Source organism: Helianthus annuus, chromosome 17 (genome assembly GCF_002127325.2).
Source record: "Helianthus annuus cultivar XRQ/B chromosome 17, HanXRQr2.0-SUNRISE, whole genome shotgun sequence".
NCBI classification, from domain to species: domain Eukaryota; kingdom Viridiplantae; phylum Streptophyta; class Magnoliopsida; order Asterales; family Asteraceae; genus Helianthus; species Helianthus annuus.
The window spans coordinates 150546941-150562112 of NC_035449.2; positions in this window are offsets into that span (position 1 = coordinate 150546941).

Genomic DNA, 15172 nt, shown 5'->3' on the forward strand with positions numbered 1-15172 from the left:
TTGGGCCGCAATCCGAAAACGAGCCCAACAACCCTCCGCCTTCTTTCATACCGTTGCAGTGGTCAAACTCGCACCATTCTTTTGAACCAGAAGATCACTATTCTGGTGAAAATGACATGGATGAAGATACGGATCCCATGGAGCCAGCAACCGGGACCCCGAACCACCCCATCGAAATCTCCCATGGGTCATCTTTTCATGGATCACCTTACCGTGGTCCTGACAGCTACGAGGCGAGGTTCAGGCAGATTGACTGGTATTTTACTCCCTCTCACCACTCGTCTCCATACCAGCAGCAGCAGCAACAACAGTAGGATCCTTCTGAGGATTCTCGATTTGTGGCAGTCACTCCGCAACCACCACCACCAGTGGAACAGCAACCGCCTCCGGAGCCACCGAGGCGGAGAAGGTCAAACGCGCGGATGTCCGTGCGAGGAGGAGTCCGCATCAGCACTCCTCAACCCTCGAGTGTCAGCCACTATCCGCCACTCCAAGAAGAAGAAGACTCGCAGATGGCGGGTCCATCAAACCCCATCCTAGAGATAAACTCTGCGGCTATGGCGCCACCATTGGGTTCTGATAACCTAATTCCTGCCTACGCCGGTTCAGCGGCGTATAACCCTTTTGAGCAGCCGGCTCATACCCAGTACGACTATGCCAATGTGGACCCATACCAGGACGCATGGGACTACAATGCTCGTCACCCAGAGGGACCCTATGGTGGTCTTTGGACCACTGGTTACCCAACTTATGGGTACCAGAGTCCGCCACCTCCTCAACCTCTGTATCAGCCGCCGCAGCCGCAGCTAATCCCGCCGGAACGTCAACAAGAGGTCCTCGATAGATTGGACCGATGTGAACGGGAGATTCAAACCGAGCGCAGTAACACTCGAGGCTTCTTCAAGGGGTTGTCAGACTTGATCAAAGGGAAGTCCAAGAGAAGGGGTCATTGGAGACCTTTTGTTATTTATTTTATTTAGTTGTAATCAAGTTCCTGCGCGGACTTTTTGTTTCTGTACTTAGCCCCTACGTGGGCTTGTCTTTTAGTATTCTGCCCCTGCGTGGGCATGTATTTTAGTTGACCCCTGCGTGGGTTTGTTTGTTTGCTTTCCGCCCCTGCATGGGCATGTTATTTTTATAGAAGTCCCGTTTAGGGAAAAATGTACTGTTTGAATCTTAATGAGATGTTTAATTTAAAATTTTCATTTTTGCTTATTAATTATTATATGCATAATCTTGAAACATAAAATAAATGAAATAACATTCTTATTAAGAGATCTACCATTATATTAAAATGGCAAAATCTAAAAAGGACAAGAACTAGCCATATGTCATCTTAAGACAAGGCCAAGTGTCACACCCCCAAAATCCACCTGCGGAGTATCACCGCTTGGGAGCGTGACATGACCAGGATCAAGCCATCAATCATATCGAACATAGCATTTAATAATGAAAATAGATAATGTAATTCAACAAGACATGATTGATGTTCAAAACCAAACATTTGTTTAAGTAGCGGAAGCATGTAAGTAAACCCAACATAAATAATAATGTAATGTCATCAGTGTTAAAAGAAACAATCACGATCCAAGCCCACAACGACCAGCTCCTCCATGTGCAAGCTCCATGTATCTAACGACCTGCAAGGCATGTAACAGAGGATCAACAACTAGTTGAGCGAGTTCACAGAAAGTAAATGCGTAATAGTAAGTTCGTTTGTAACATGTGGCTCTACTGGGCCGATAGTACGTTCTATTGGTGGGGGCTTCCCATGTTATATATCCACTAGACTATGCGTAACCATAAGTGTTCTTCACAACCGAGAACAGTAGCGCGTATGGGGTTTACGTAGGTTTTACGTAAGTATCCTTCACAACCGAGGATAGGAGTACGCGGGGGTTTACGTAGGTTTTACGTAAGTGCCTGACACAACCGAGGCAGTAGTGAGTATAATAAGTTCACGTAGGTTTTACGTGAGTATCCTTCACAACCGAGGATAGCGAGTAGCATAAGTATACGTAGGTTTTACGTATGTGTCCTGCACAACCGAGGACGATGGTATGGTAGTCTAGTAACACTGTATCTAGTAAATCTCATTCCTTTAATCCCATTCCCAAGCCCTTGGGAATCCCATGCCTTAGTAAGGGTGTGAACTCACCTTGGTTTGCTCGGTATGCTAACTATATGCTCGTGAACAATCAATCAATCAATCAATCAAGGCCTTGGATGATTCTAGAGAAGGAGAAATCAAGAGTGATGATTATCTTGTGCCAATGATGATGGTGATGATTGCTAGGGGATAAGAGAATGTAGTACGTGCTTTGGTTTTGAGAGAATGATTAGTGAAAGAGGGATTAGGGTTAAGTATCTCTAGAATTTCACTAATTACCCTCTACCTCCCTAAGTATCATATTTTACACATGTACACCATCTCATAACCATTTCATAGTTTCACCACCAAGTTTACATATTTGACAAGTTTATCACAATTAACAAACAACCATGCACAATCACATAATACAATTCATCGCATCAAAACGTATACAATTTCATGGCAATCAATTGTGCAAATAAACAGCTAAACAATACAAGAACGTGCAATAAATGCGAAATAGAAATCTTGGAAATTCGAGTTGTCACATTATCCCCAACTTAAAAGAAATTTCGTCCCGAAATTTGGTACGCACTCACTGAGGAAGCTAGGTAAGTTGTATCGTTTACTGGTTTTCCTGGGGTGTCCCATCATCCCCCCGTTGATTTGGAATTTCGTCCCGAAATTCCGCAGTAGTAGCTTCAGTCTCAGTAATGGATGCATTGGTTCCGAATAACTGGGGGTACTTTTCTTTCATTTGGTCTTCGCGTTCCCAGGTGTACTCTGGGCCACGTCGGGAGTTCCAACGAACTCGAACAAGAGGGTTTCTCTTGCTTTTGAGGACCTTAACATCCCGGTCCGTAATTTCAACTGGCTCCTCGACGAACTGCAACCGCTCGTCGATAGTGAGTTCCTTAAAAGGAACTATGAGGGTCTCATCTGACAGGCACTTCTTCAGATTCGACACGTGAAATACATTGTGAACTGCACCGAGTTCAGCTGGTAGGTTTAACTTGTAGGCCACTTTGCCTATTTTCTCAATGATCTCGAACGGTCCGACATACCGCGGATTTAGTTTGCCCCTTTTGCCAAAACGAACCACACCCTTCCAGGGTGAGACTTTTAGTAAAACCCGGTCCCCGACCTGAAATTCCAACGGTTTCCTACGCTTATCCGCGTATGCTTTCTGACGGTCGCGTGCTGCCGCCATGCGTTGTCGTATTTGTGCAATCTTTTCCGTGGCGTCCACTACAATCTCTGGACCCGTGATCTGACTATCCCCCACCTCTGCCCAACAGAGAGGTGACCGGCATTTACGTCCGTACAATGCCTCGAATGGAGCGGCTTGTATGCTGGTGTGGTAACTGTTATTGTACGAAAACTCCACTAAAGGAAGATGCTTTTCCCAGCCGTTGCCGAAATCGATAACACACGCTCGAAGCATGTCTTCTAGAGTTTGAATCGTGCGCTCAGACTGCCCATCCGTCTGAGGGTGATATGCTGTACTCATGTCTAAACGAGAGCCAAACGCTTTGTGCATCGCTTGCCAAAGTTCTGACGTGAATCGTGCATCCCGATCTGAAATGATGGAGGTGGGCACCCCGTGCCTCGAAACAACTTCTTTAAGATAGATGTCTGCGAGAGTGGAGAACTTATCCGTTTCCTTTATAGCCAGGAAGTGTGCAGACTTGGTGAGTCGATCCACGATCACCCATATGGTATCATTCCCACGTTGAGATCTAGGTAGGCCTGTAACAAAATCCATGGAAATTTCTTCCCATTTCCATTGCGGTATCTTGGGCTGCTGAAGTAGGCCCGCTAGTTTCTGATACTCCACTTTGACTTTTGCACAAGTCAAACACTTGCCGACGTAAGTAGCGATGTGGGCCTTCATGCTAGGCCACCAGTATGTAGTTCTGATGTCGTGGCACATTTTATCCGACCCTGGATGTACCGAGTAGCGAGACTTGTGAGCTTCGTCCATTACAAGCTCGCGTAAACCGCCAAAAAGTGGGACCTAAATACGCCCCGTTACATAGTAGGCGCCATCTTCCTTTTGTTCCATTCGTTGCCTTGAGCCGCGTAAGGCTTCAGCTTTGACGTTTTCGGGCTTTAATGCTTCCATCTGAGCAGTTCGTATCTGTGCAGGAAGACTGGACTGAATAGTGAGCTGCAAAGCTCGTACACGCCTAGGTAGAGTGTCCTTTCGACTAAGAGCGTCAGCCACAACATTGGCTTTGCCTGGATGATACTTAATAGCGCATTCGTAATCGTTAAGCAGTTCGACCCATCGTCGTTGACGCATGTTCAATTCCTTCTGCTTGAAGATATGCTCGAGACTCCTGTGATCGGTGTAAATTATGCACTTGGTACCGTACAGGTAGTGTCGCCATATCTTAAGTGCAAAAACAACAGCTCCCAGCTCTAAATCGTGCGTCGTGTAGTTCCGTTCGTGAACTTTGAGTTGACGAGAAGCGTAGGCAATAACTTTATCCCGCTGCATCAATACACAACCAAGCCCCTGTATCGATGCGTCACAATAGACCACAAAATCATCCGTGCCCTCTGGCAATGAGAGGATAGGTGCGCTGCAAAGCCTATCCTTTAAGTACTGAAAAGCCGTTTCTTGTGTATTACCCCAACGATAGGTAACACCTTTCTGTGTCAACATAGTAAGCGGCTGTGCGATCTTGGAGAAATCCTTAATAAATCGTCTGTAATACCCCGCCAAACCCAAGAATTGGCGTATTTCCGTTGGTGTACGCGGTGCAGGCCAGTTCCTGATCGAATCTACCTTGGATGGATCGACATGAATCCCATCCCTGTTCACCACATGGCCTAAGAAGTGGACTTCACGAAGCCAGAAGTCGCATTTAGAAAACTTTGCGTACAATTGCTCCTTTCGAAGAAGTTTCAAGATAAGACGTAAGTGCTGCTCATGTTCCTCCTGACTCTTGGAGTAGATCAGAATGTCGTCGATGAAGACAATGACGAACTTGTCAAGATAAGGTTTGCACACCCTGTTCATAAGATCCATGAAGACTGCAGGTGCGTTCGTAAGCCCGAATGGCATGACTAGAAACTCGTAATGGACGTAGCGAGTTCTGAATGCTGTCTTGGAGACGTCCTCATCCCGGACTCTCAGCTGATGATAACCAGACCTTAGATCAATCTTGGAGTAGTAGCTCGACCCTTGCAACTGGTCGAATAAGTCGTCAATACGAGGAAGAGGATAGCGGTTCTTCACTGTAACCTTGTTCAGTTCGCGATAATCAATGCACATTCTGAAAGTGCCATCCTTCTTTTTCACGAATAGTACTGGAGCTCCCCAAGGCGAAGAGCTTGGACGAATGAAGCCCTTATCCAAGAGCTCTTGTAGTTGCTTCGAAAGTTCTTCCAGTTCAGTTGGAGCTAAACGATACGGTGCGCGGGCTATTGGTGCTGCTCCTGGAGCTAGTTCGACTTGAAACTCGACTAGACGATGAGGCGGTAAACCAGGTAAATCTTCAGGAAACACTTGAGGAAATTCGCGTACAACTGGAATATCCTCTATTCTTTTCTCTTTCGCAGCTGCATCAGTAACTAGTGCCAAGATAGCCGTATGACCCTTTCGTAAACATTTCGGAGCCTTCAAGAAAGAGATGATGCCAACCACAGCACCACTCTTGTCGCCTTGAACTTCGAGAGGTTCTTTACCCGAACGAGGAATACGAATGATCTTCTCCTTACATAGAATCTCCGCCTGCTGCTTGGACAACCAATCCATGCCAATGACGATGTCGAAACTACCCAGAACTATTGGAATAAGATCAATCGAGAAGGTCTGACCCGCTAGAACGATGTTACAACCCTTGACTACATTCGTGGCTTCTACGCTTTTACCATTTGCTAGTTCTACGACATGTTTGGTGTTTAGAGGTGTTGGTGTACGTTTTAACAATTTACCCATTTTCAAAGACATATAACTCGTATCCGCACCCGAATCAAACAAAACAGTAACATAGATATCGTTGAGAAGAAACTTACCCATAACGATGTTGGGATCATTTCTGGCATCACCCTGCCCCAACACAAATGCACGACCCCTTGCTTCATTGCCGATGTTGTTCCTACCGTTGTTGTTGTTGTTGTTGTTGCCATTGCCCTGATTGTTGTTATTGTTGTTGTTGTTCTGGTTCCTGTTCAGCTGAGGGCAGTGCCTTTTGAAGTGACCCTCTGCACCGCAATGAAAACACCCTTTGTTGCCCTGTTGTTGATTCTGCTGTGCTGGTGGCTGCTGCTGATTCTGATTCGCAGGCCGAGGGCTTCTACAATCTTTGGCCTCATGACCCATCTTGAGGCATCTTTGACAGCGACCCTTGTTACACTGGCCACTGTGGTGTCTGTTGCAGGTGTTACACTTTGGAAGGTTCCCTCGATATCCACCCTGCCTGTGGCTACCTGAAGGGTGCTGACCGGGACTCTGATAACTGTCTGTCTTTCGCTGCTGAACTTGTGACTGCACTGAAGCTGATCCCTTGCTAGAATCCCCATCCCATTTTCTCTTGTTTTCGCTGGGAGTAGCAAGTGTAGTAGCAGTGGTAGCGGTAGCAGTAGCGTTGATACGTTTAGGCAGTCTGTTCTGATCCACTGCCTGATCTGTGATATGATGAGCGAGGCGTTGAATAGCCTGGATGTTGTCTAGATTAGCCGATGTCACATGGCTCTGAATTTCTGGTGCTAATCCCTTGAGGTACAACTCGATGCGCTTGTATGGAGGGTCAACCATAGTTGGACACAGCACGGCCAGCTCGTTTGACCGTTTAGTATAAGCTTCGATTTCTGATCCAACCATTTTCAAATGATACAACTCGTCTTCTAACTTGTGAATGTCTTCACGTGTGCAGTATTCCCTTTTTATCAGTTCCTTGAAGTCATTCCAAGGGGTGGCGTTAGCAGCTGCCAACCCTAAGATCTGCACTTGCGCGTTCCACCAAGTTAACGCGATCCCTTCCAAAGTGCCAGTGGCATACTTAACCCTGCGAGCCTCAGGGCATTCACACATCTCGAACACAGACTCGAGCTTTTCAAACCAGTGGAGGAGTCCAACCGCTCCTTCAGTGCCACTGAACGTGCTAGGGCGACAATCCATGAAATTCTTGAAAGTGCACACAGGTTGCTGAACGTGTTGACCTAATGTGTAAGAACAGAATGAGGTCAAACATAAGAGTTGATTAGGAACGTAGGATCTAAAGATCCTAGAATGGGTTACGACTGCAGGGTATACCTCCTGCGTTTGCAGCTGCAAGTGCCGCAACAACTTGTTCTTGAATGAGAGCCGCCAACTGGGCTTGAGTCATGTTCACACGTCCGGACATGATCTTCATAGTAAAGGTAAAATAAGTGAAATTGGTTCGCGAGTAGTGCGATGACAGAAGAGTGTAAGCACACAAGTGTGTTCAAGCAATAACAAGTAGTGAGCAATGTAATCTAAGCATACTACGAGCAAAGTTCTATGCAATTCTAGCATGTAGGCAATAAACATAAACCTTATTACCTAGGATGTCGAGTCTTGCACGTGGAGCGAAGCGTCGTTGTGGATCGTTGAGAGCACTGTTCTGGTTATAGTCTGGTTTTAATAAAAACGTTTTCCCATATTAAAACCAAGTTCTCTATAACCAATGGCTCTGATACCAATCTGTCACACCCCCAAAATCCACCTGCGGAGTATCACCGCTTGGGAGCGTGACATGACCAGGATCAAGCCATCAATCATATCGAACATAGCATTTAATAATGAAAATAGATAATGTAATTCAACAAGACATGATTGATGTTCAAAACCAAACATTTGTTTAAGTAGCGGAAGCATGCAAGTAAACCCAACATAAATAATAATGTAATGTCATCAGTGTTTAAAGAAACAATCACGATCCAAGCCCACAACGACCAGCTCCTCCCTGTGCAAGCTCCATGTATCTAACGACCTGCAAGGCATGTAACAGAGGATCAACAACTAGTTGAGCGAGTTCACAGAAAGTAAATGCGTAATAGTAAGTTCGTTTGTAACATGTGGCTCTACTGGGCCGATAGTACGTTCTATTGGTGGGGGCTTCCCATGTTATATATCCACTAGACTATGCGTAACCATAAGTGTTCTTCACAACCGAGAACAGTAGCGCGTATGGGGTTTACGTAGGTTTTACGTAAGTATCCTTCACAACCGAGGATAGGAGTACGCGGGGGTTTACGTAGGTTTTACGTAAGTGCCTGACACAACCGAGGCAGTAGTGAGTATAATAAGTTCACGTAGGTTTTACATGAGTATCCTTCACAACCGAGGATAGCGAGTAGCATAAGTATACGTAGGTTTTACGTATGTGTCCTGCACAACCGAGGACGATGGTATGGTAGTCTAGTAACAGTGTATCTAGTAAATCTCATTCCTTTAATCCCATTCCCAAGCCCTTGGGAATCCCATGCCTTAGTAAGGGTGTGAACACACCTTGGTTTGCTCGGTATGCTAACTATATGCTCGTGAACAATCAATCAATCAATCAATCAATCAATCAATCAAGGCCTTGGATGATTCTAGAGAAGGAGAAATCAAGAGTGATGATTATCTTGTGCCAATGATGATGGTGATGATTGCTAGGGGATTAGAGAATGTAGTACGTGCTTTGGTTTTGAGAGAATGATTAGTGAAAGAGGGATTAGGGTTAAGTATCTCTAGAATTTCACTAATTACCCTCTACCTCCCTAAGTATCATATTTTACACATGTACACCATCTCATAACCATTTCATAGTTTCACCACCAAGTTTACATATTTGACAAGTTTATCACAATTAACAAACAACCATGCACAATCACATAATATGATTCATCGCATCAAAACGTATACAATTTCATGGCAATCAATTGTGCAAATAAACAGCTAAACAATACAAGAACGTGCAATAAATGCGAAATAGAAATCTTGGAAATTCGAGTTGTCACACCAAGATGGTAGTTCCATAATTAGATTCAGATCCAATTCAACATCTCAAATTAGGATTGTCCTGCGTTAATTATTAAAAGAATCTTAAAGGTAAAACCTAGCCTATATGTCACTACAGACATGGCCAAGACGGTAAAACCTATCTAAAAGATTCCAATCTATGTTACCATCTGTAAGTATGTTAACATTCTTGGCAAACTGTGAATCGTTAAAGTCACACAGGCCATCCTTTAAAAAGGGTTAATTTAAATTCCCTTAATAATATAACCGTCCCTTAAAGATGAAGTGCCTACGGGCAATAATTAAATGTCCTCTGGGACTAAAGACAGTGGTAGCTTACAACTCCCTGTCAAGAAAAGGTGATGAACTGTGGTTCAAACCTAAATACCTGGATACTGTAAAATCCTGGTTCATAATTAAATTAAATTGTCTGCATGACTAGGCCTTATCTGCTATTATTAATTTATAATTTAGGATATTAATAAAGATCCTACATTTGTAGCAAATTAACCTAAAATGGCAATTTAAAACCATGGTTAATAGAATATAAAATACTATAAAAGCTTCTAAATAAAACCTTGCCAATTATTTCTATATGTAGCAATTGAAGCTACATGGCTGGGTCTGATGAAGTGAATAGTCATCCGGTGGAAAACCACAATAATGCTAGGATACAGCTGACTGGTGCAGAGCTACAAGCACTAGTTGATAATGCTGTTACAAGGGCCTTGGATCGGCAAAACAGTGAGTCTTCTGGGACTCGAAGTAGGACCCTATCTACACCGCATTCCAAGCCTAAGACCCATTCTGAAGCTCATAGCAAGCCACCCTCTGTCCAACCTAAGCCTAAGAAAGAGGAACCAAAGAAAGATGATGACCGACATTCCTCAAACGAAAACAACATTCCATCCAAAAGGATTGTATTTGATGATAAGCCTTGTGCCAAAGGTTGCACATACAAGTACTTTGTTTCATGTAAGCCTCGAGATTTTAATGGGGAGAAAGGGGCGGTGGATTGCATGACTTGGTTGGATGAGATGGACACGGTGGTAGACATAAGTGGTTGTGCTAAAAAGGACATTGTGAAGTTTGTGTCCCAGTCTTTCAAAGGTGAGGCCCTAGCATGGTGGAGATCATTGATTCAAGCCACTGGAAAAGTCCCATTATACAACATGTCTTAGGAACAATTTGTTGCTCTTATCAAAGAAAATTACTGCCCTCAGCATGAGGTTGAAAAGATAGAATCTGATTTTCTATCTCTGGTCATGAAGAACCTGGATTGCCAGGCTTATCTCACGAGCTTTAATACAATGTCAAGGATGGTTCCTTACCTTGTGACCCCGGAACCCAAAAGAATCGCTCGTTTCATTGGGGGGTTGGCCCCAGAAATAAAGGCAAGCGTAAAGGCCTCTCGGCCCGCTACATTCAGGTCTGTAGCAGATATATCACTGTCCCTCACATTGGACGCAGTCCGGCAGCGATCCCTGAGGAACACGGACACTGAGAAGAGAAAGCATGATGATGACAATTCACGCCGATCAAACAAGAAGCACAAGGGAAATCATGATCACAAGAAGGGGTCGTGATCTAAGAAAGGTGATCAACAATCGGGTGATAGACCCAAGTGAAAGATTTGCAAGAAGCACCATTTTGGGAGGTGCATGTATGAGCAGAAATCCCAATCCCAGCCTAAGGCATGTGGAATTTGCAAGTCCTCTGAGCACAGGACCCTTGATTGCAAAAAGTTGAAGGATGCAACTTGCTACAGTTGCAATGAAAAGGGGCATATCAAGACCAACTGCCCAAAACTGGCAAAGAAAGCTGAGGAAGGGAAAAAGACCAACGCCAGGGTCTTTCAAATGAATGCACAGGAGGCTATTCAGAACGACAATGTCATAACAGGTACATTTCTCATTAATGATGTTTACGAAAGAGTGCTTTTTGATTCTGGAGCAGATAAATCGTTCGTAGATAGTAAGTTTTGTGAATTGTTGAAAATGCATGTTAAAGCCTTAAGTGTGAAGTATGAAGTGGAATTAGCTGATGGAACTATTGAAACCGCTTCGACTGTGTTAGATGGATGTGTCATATCCATTAGGAACCACTCTTTTCCCTTGTCCCTCCTTCCGTTTAAGTTAGTCGGTTTCGATATAGTGATAGGAATGGATTGGTTATCGCATAACCAAGCTCAGATTGTGTGCAACAAGAAACAAGTGGTGATCAAGACTCCGTCTGGCGAACCACTTGCCATTCAGGGAGATACTCATCATGGATTGCCTGAGCAAGTGGCTATGCTAAAGGCATCCAGATGTTTGAAGAAGGGTTGTGTCATTTATATGGCACAGGTAACCATTGATGAGGAGAAACCCAAGATTGAAGATATTCCAGTCATTTCTGAATACCCTGAAGTTTTCCCGGAAGAACTACCTGGTTTACCACCAGATAGGCAAGTGGAATTCAGAATTGACATCTTCCCTGGAGCAGCACCTGTCGCGAGAGCACCATATAGGTTGGCACCAATAGAGATGAAGGAATTAAGGACGCAGCTAGATGAATTGTTAGCCAAAGGTTTTATTAGACCTAGCTCATCTCCATGGGGAGCACCAATCTTGTTCGTCAAAAAGAAAGATGGTTCGATGCGTTTATGCATCGATTACCGTGAGCTTAATAAGGTCACCATCAAGAATAGGTATCCTTTGCCCAGGATCGACAATCTGTTCGATCAGCTACAAGGAGCAAGCTACTTTTCCAAGATTGACCTGAGGTCAGGTTATCATCAGTTAAAGGTTAAAGAAGAAGATGTACTCAAAACTGCATTTAGGACTCGTTATGGTCATTACGAGTTCCTAGTGATGCCTTTTGGGCTCACTAATGCACCTGCCGCATTCATGGATCTCATGAATCGCGTCTGCATGCCTTATCTAGATAAATTTGTAATCGTTTTTATCGACGACATCCTCATCTACTCGAAAAGTCAAGCTGACCACGAGAAGCATCTTCGATGTATTCTTAAGCTGCTTCATCAAGAAAAGCTCTATGCCAAATTTTCTAAGTGTGAATATTGGCTTCGAGAAGTCCAATTCCTTGGACATGTAGTCAGTGAGCGTGGTATCCAAGTAGATCCCGCGAAGATTGAAGCGATTATGAATTGGCAAGATCCTAAGACGCCTACGGAGATTCGCAGTTTCCTAGGACTGGCAGGATACTACAGGCGATTTATCGAAAACTTCTCAAGAATTGCAGCACCCCTGACTTTACTCACTCGCAAAAATAGCAAGTTCGATTGGGGGCCTAAGCAGCAAGAATCCTTTGATATTTTGAAGCAGAAGTTGAGCAATGCTCCCGTGCTGACATTGCATGAGGGGATCGAAGAGTTTGTAGTCTATTGTGATGCATCACACACCGGGATGGGCTGTGTGTTAATGCAAAAAGGCAAGGTCATTGCCTACGCTTCACGACAATTGAAAGTGCACGAGAAAAACTACACCACTCATGATTTGGAACTGGGTGCCGTTGTATTTGCACTAAAGCTATGGAGGCATTATTTATATGGATCTAAGTGTGTGATCTATTCTGATCACAAGAGCCTTCAGCATTTGTTCAATCAGAAGGATTTGAACATGAGGCAGCAACGCTGGATGGAAACTCTGAACGATTATGACTGTGAAACAAGATACCATCCAGGAAAAGCTAATGTAGTCGCAGATGCCTTGAGCAGAATAGAAAGAGTAAAACCGATAAGAATCAATGCCAAGAACATTGAGATCAAGAACAGTTTAAATGAAAGATTGTTAGCTGCACAGAAGGAAGCTGTGTTGGAAGCTAACTATCCTAATGAAAAGCTAGGAGTAACTGAAGAACAGTTATCCTATGGCAAGGACGGAATTCTAAGATTAAATGGAAGAATATGGGTTCCTATTTATGGAGGACTTCGGGATGTTATCCTCCAGAAAGCCCACAGTTCCAAATATTCCGTTCATCCTGGAGCTGATAAGATGTACCAGGATTTAAAGGCAAACTACTGGTGGATAGGCTTGAGGAAGTCTATAGCTGCCTATGTCGCTAAATGTCTGACGTGTGCTCAAGTCAAGGCTGAACATCAGAAGCCGTCAGGTTTGCTACAATAGCCTGAAATTCCCACTTGGAAATGGGAAATGGTAACAATGGATTTCATCACCAAGTTGCCAAAAATGAAGAAGGGAAATGATACTATATGGGTCATAGTTGACAGACTGACTAAGTCAGCACATTTCCTACCCATTAAGGAGACTTATAGCTCCGACATGTTAGCCCAACTGTACGTGGATAAGATTGTATCTTTAGATGGCGTACCAGTATCTATTATCTCTGATAGGGATACTAGATACACATCACATTTTTGGAAGAGTTTCCAACAGTCTCTGGTACGCCATTGAATTTTAGTACGGCTTACCATCCTCAGACGGATGGGCAGAGTGAGCGTACCATCCAGACTTTGGAAGACATGCTTCGTGCATGTGTAATTGATTTAGGAGGTAGCTGGGATAAGCACTTACCTTTGGTCGAGTTCTCCTACAACAATAGCTACCATACCAGCATTCAGGCTGCACCTTTTGAAGCACTATGTGGTAGAAAGTGCAGAATGCCCATCTGTTGGGCAGAAATAGGAGACACTCAATTATCAGGTCCTGATGTAGTCTTTGAGACAACGGACAAAATTGTCCAGATTCGTGACCTCCTGAAAGCTGCCCGGGATAGGCAGAAGAGCTATGCTGATAAAAGGCGAAAACCTCTCAAGTTTGAGGTTGGTGATAAAGTATTGCTTAAAGGATCACCTTGGAAAGGGGTAATGCGATTTGGCAAGAAAGGTAAGTTAAGCCTGAGGTATATAGGACCATTCGAGGTCATCGAATGTGTAGGGTCAGTGGCTTATAAGTTAAACTTACCGGAAGAGCTCAGTGGTATTCACAATGTGTTCCACGTCTGCAATCTAAAGAAATGTCTAGCTGATGAATCACTAGTCATACCACACACAGATGTGCACATAGATGATAGCTTGAAATTTGTGGAAAAACCTTTGTCGATTGAGGATCGACAGGTAAAGAAGCTTCGAAGGAAGCATATGCCTATTGTCAAGGTGAAATGGGATGCCCGTAGAGGTCCCGAATATACGTGGGAGTTAGAGTCCACGATGAAAGAAAAATACCCTCAATTGTTCCCGTAAATCTCGAGGTCGAGATTTCTTTTAAGGGGGTGAGGATGTAACACCTCGAAAATTCATGTCCAATAAAATAAAGACACGTGTCATGTGGTACAAACGTGTCAGGAACCCGGATCAAATAAGGAAGTATGGTAGGATTTGAAAAGGGCGTCATGTTATTAAAATGCCTCTGAACGGCCCAAGGGCGACATGTTATTAAAATACCTCTGATCGACCCAAGTTATAAATCCCAAGATCCTCGAATCGTTCTGATAAACATCTGATATATAGCCGGTCGTTCTAAATAAATAAAATTCCATTTTTATATGGACAATAAATTCTTAAAATGTTACTACAATAAATAGAAAATTTTAAGACTTGAGCAAGGAATTTAATCTTGAGCTAATACATGTCCCAAAACATGTATTCTTGAAATTTCCGTCACTTCAAATATGCCACAAAGTGCCAAGAGGTGTAAGTGCATGCAAAGCATGCAAGGACTGAGCAAATAGGGGCCCTCAACTGATTAAAGGACCCAAGATTCGGACTTGTAGAGTTGCATGGTCAAATTTGGATGTTTTCAAAATTTTTGACTTCTAGCCATCGGTTACGGACCGTATGGCTTTAAGCTTACGGTCCGAAAGGAGCATACCTGGGCGCATCAGACCAAGGTCGGTTATGGACCGTATCCGTATAAGCTTATAGTCCGCAAGGGGTGGATACGGACCGCAAGGCATTTTGCTTACGGTCCGTAAGGCTGTCGTTGGCAGCAGATTTTGGACAGCTGCCTGTCTTTCAGGTTGCACCGCCTTATTAGCATGGTTTTCGAAATCAGGGGCTTCATAGGCAGTATATAGCCACATAAGGGCACCTGGGATCATCTCACAACACTTGTAGACTTCCTTGGCTTGATCTTGTGCAT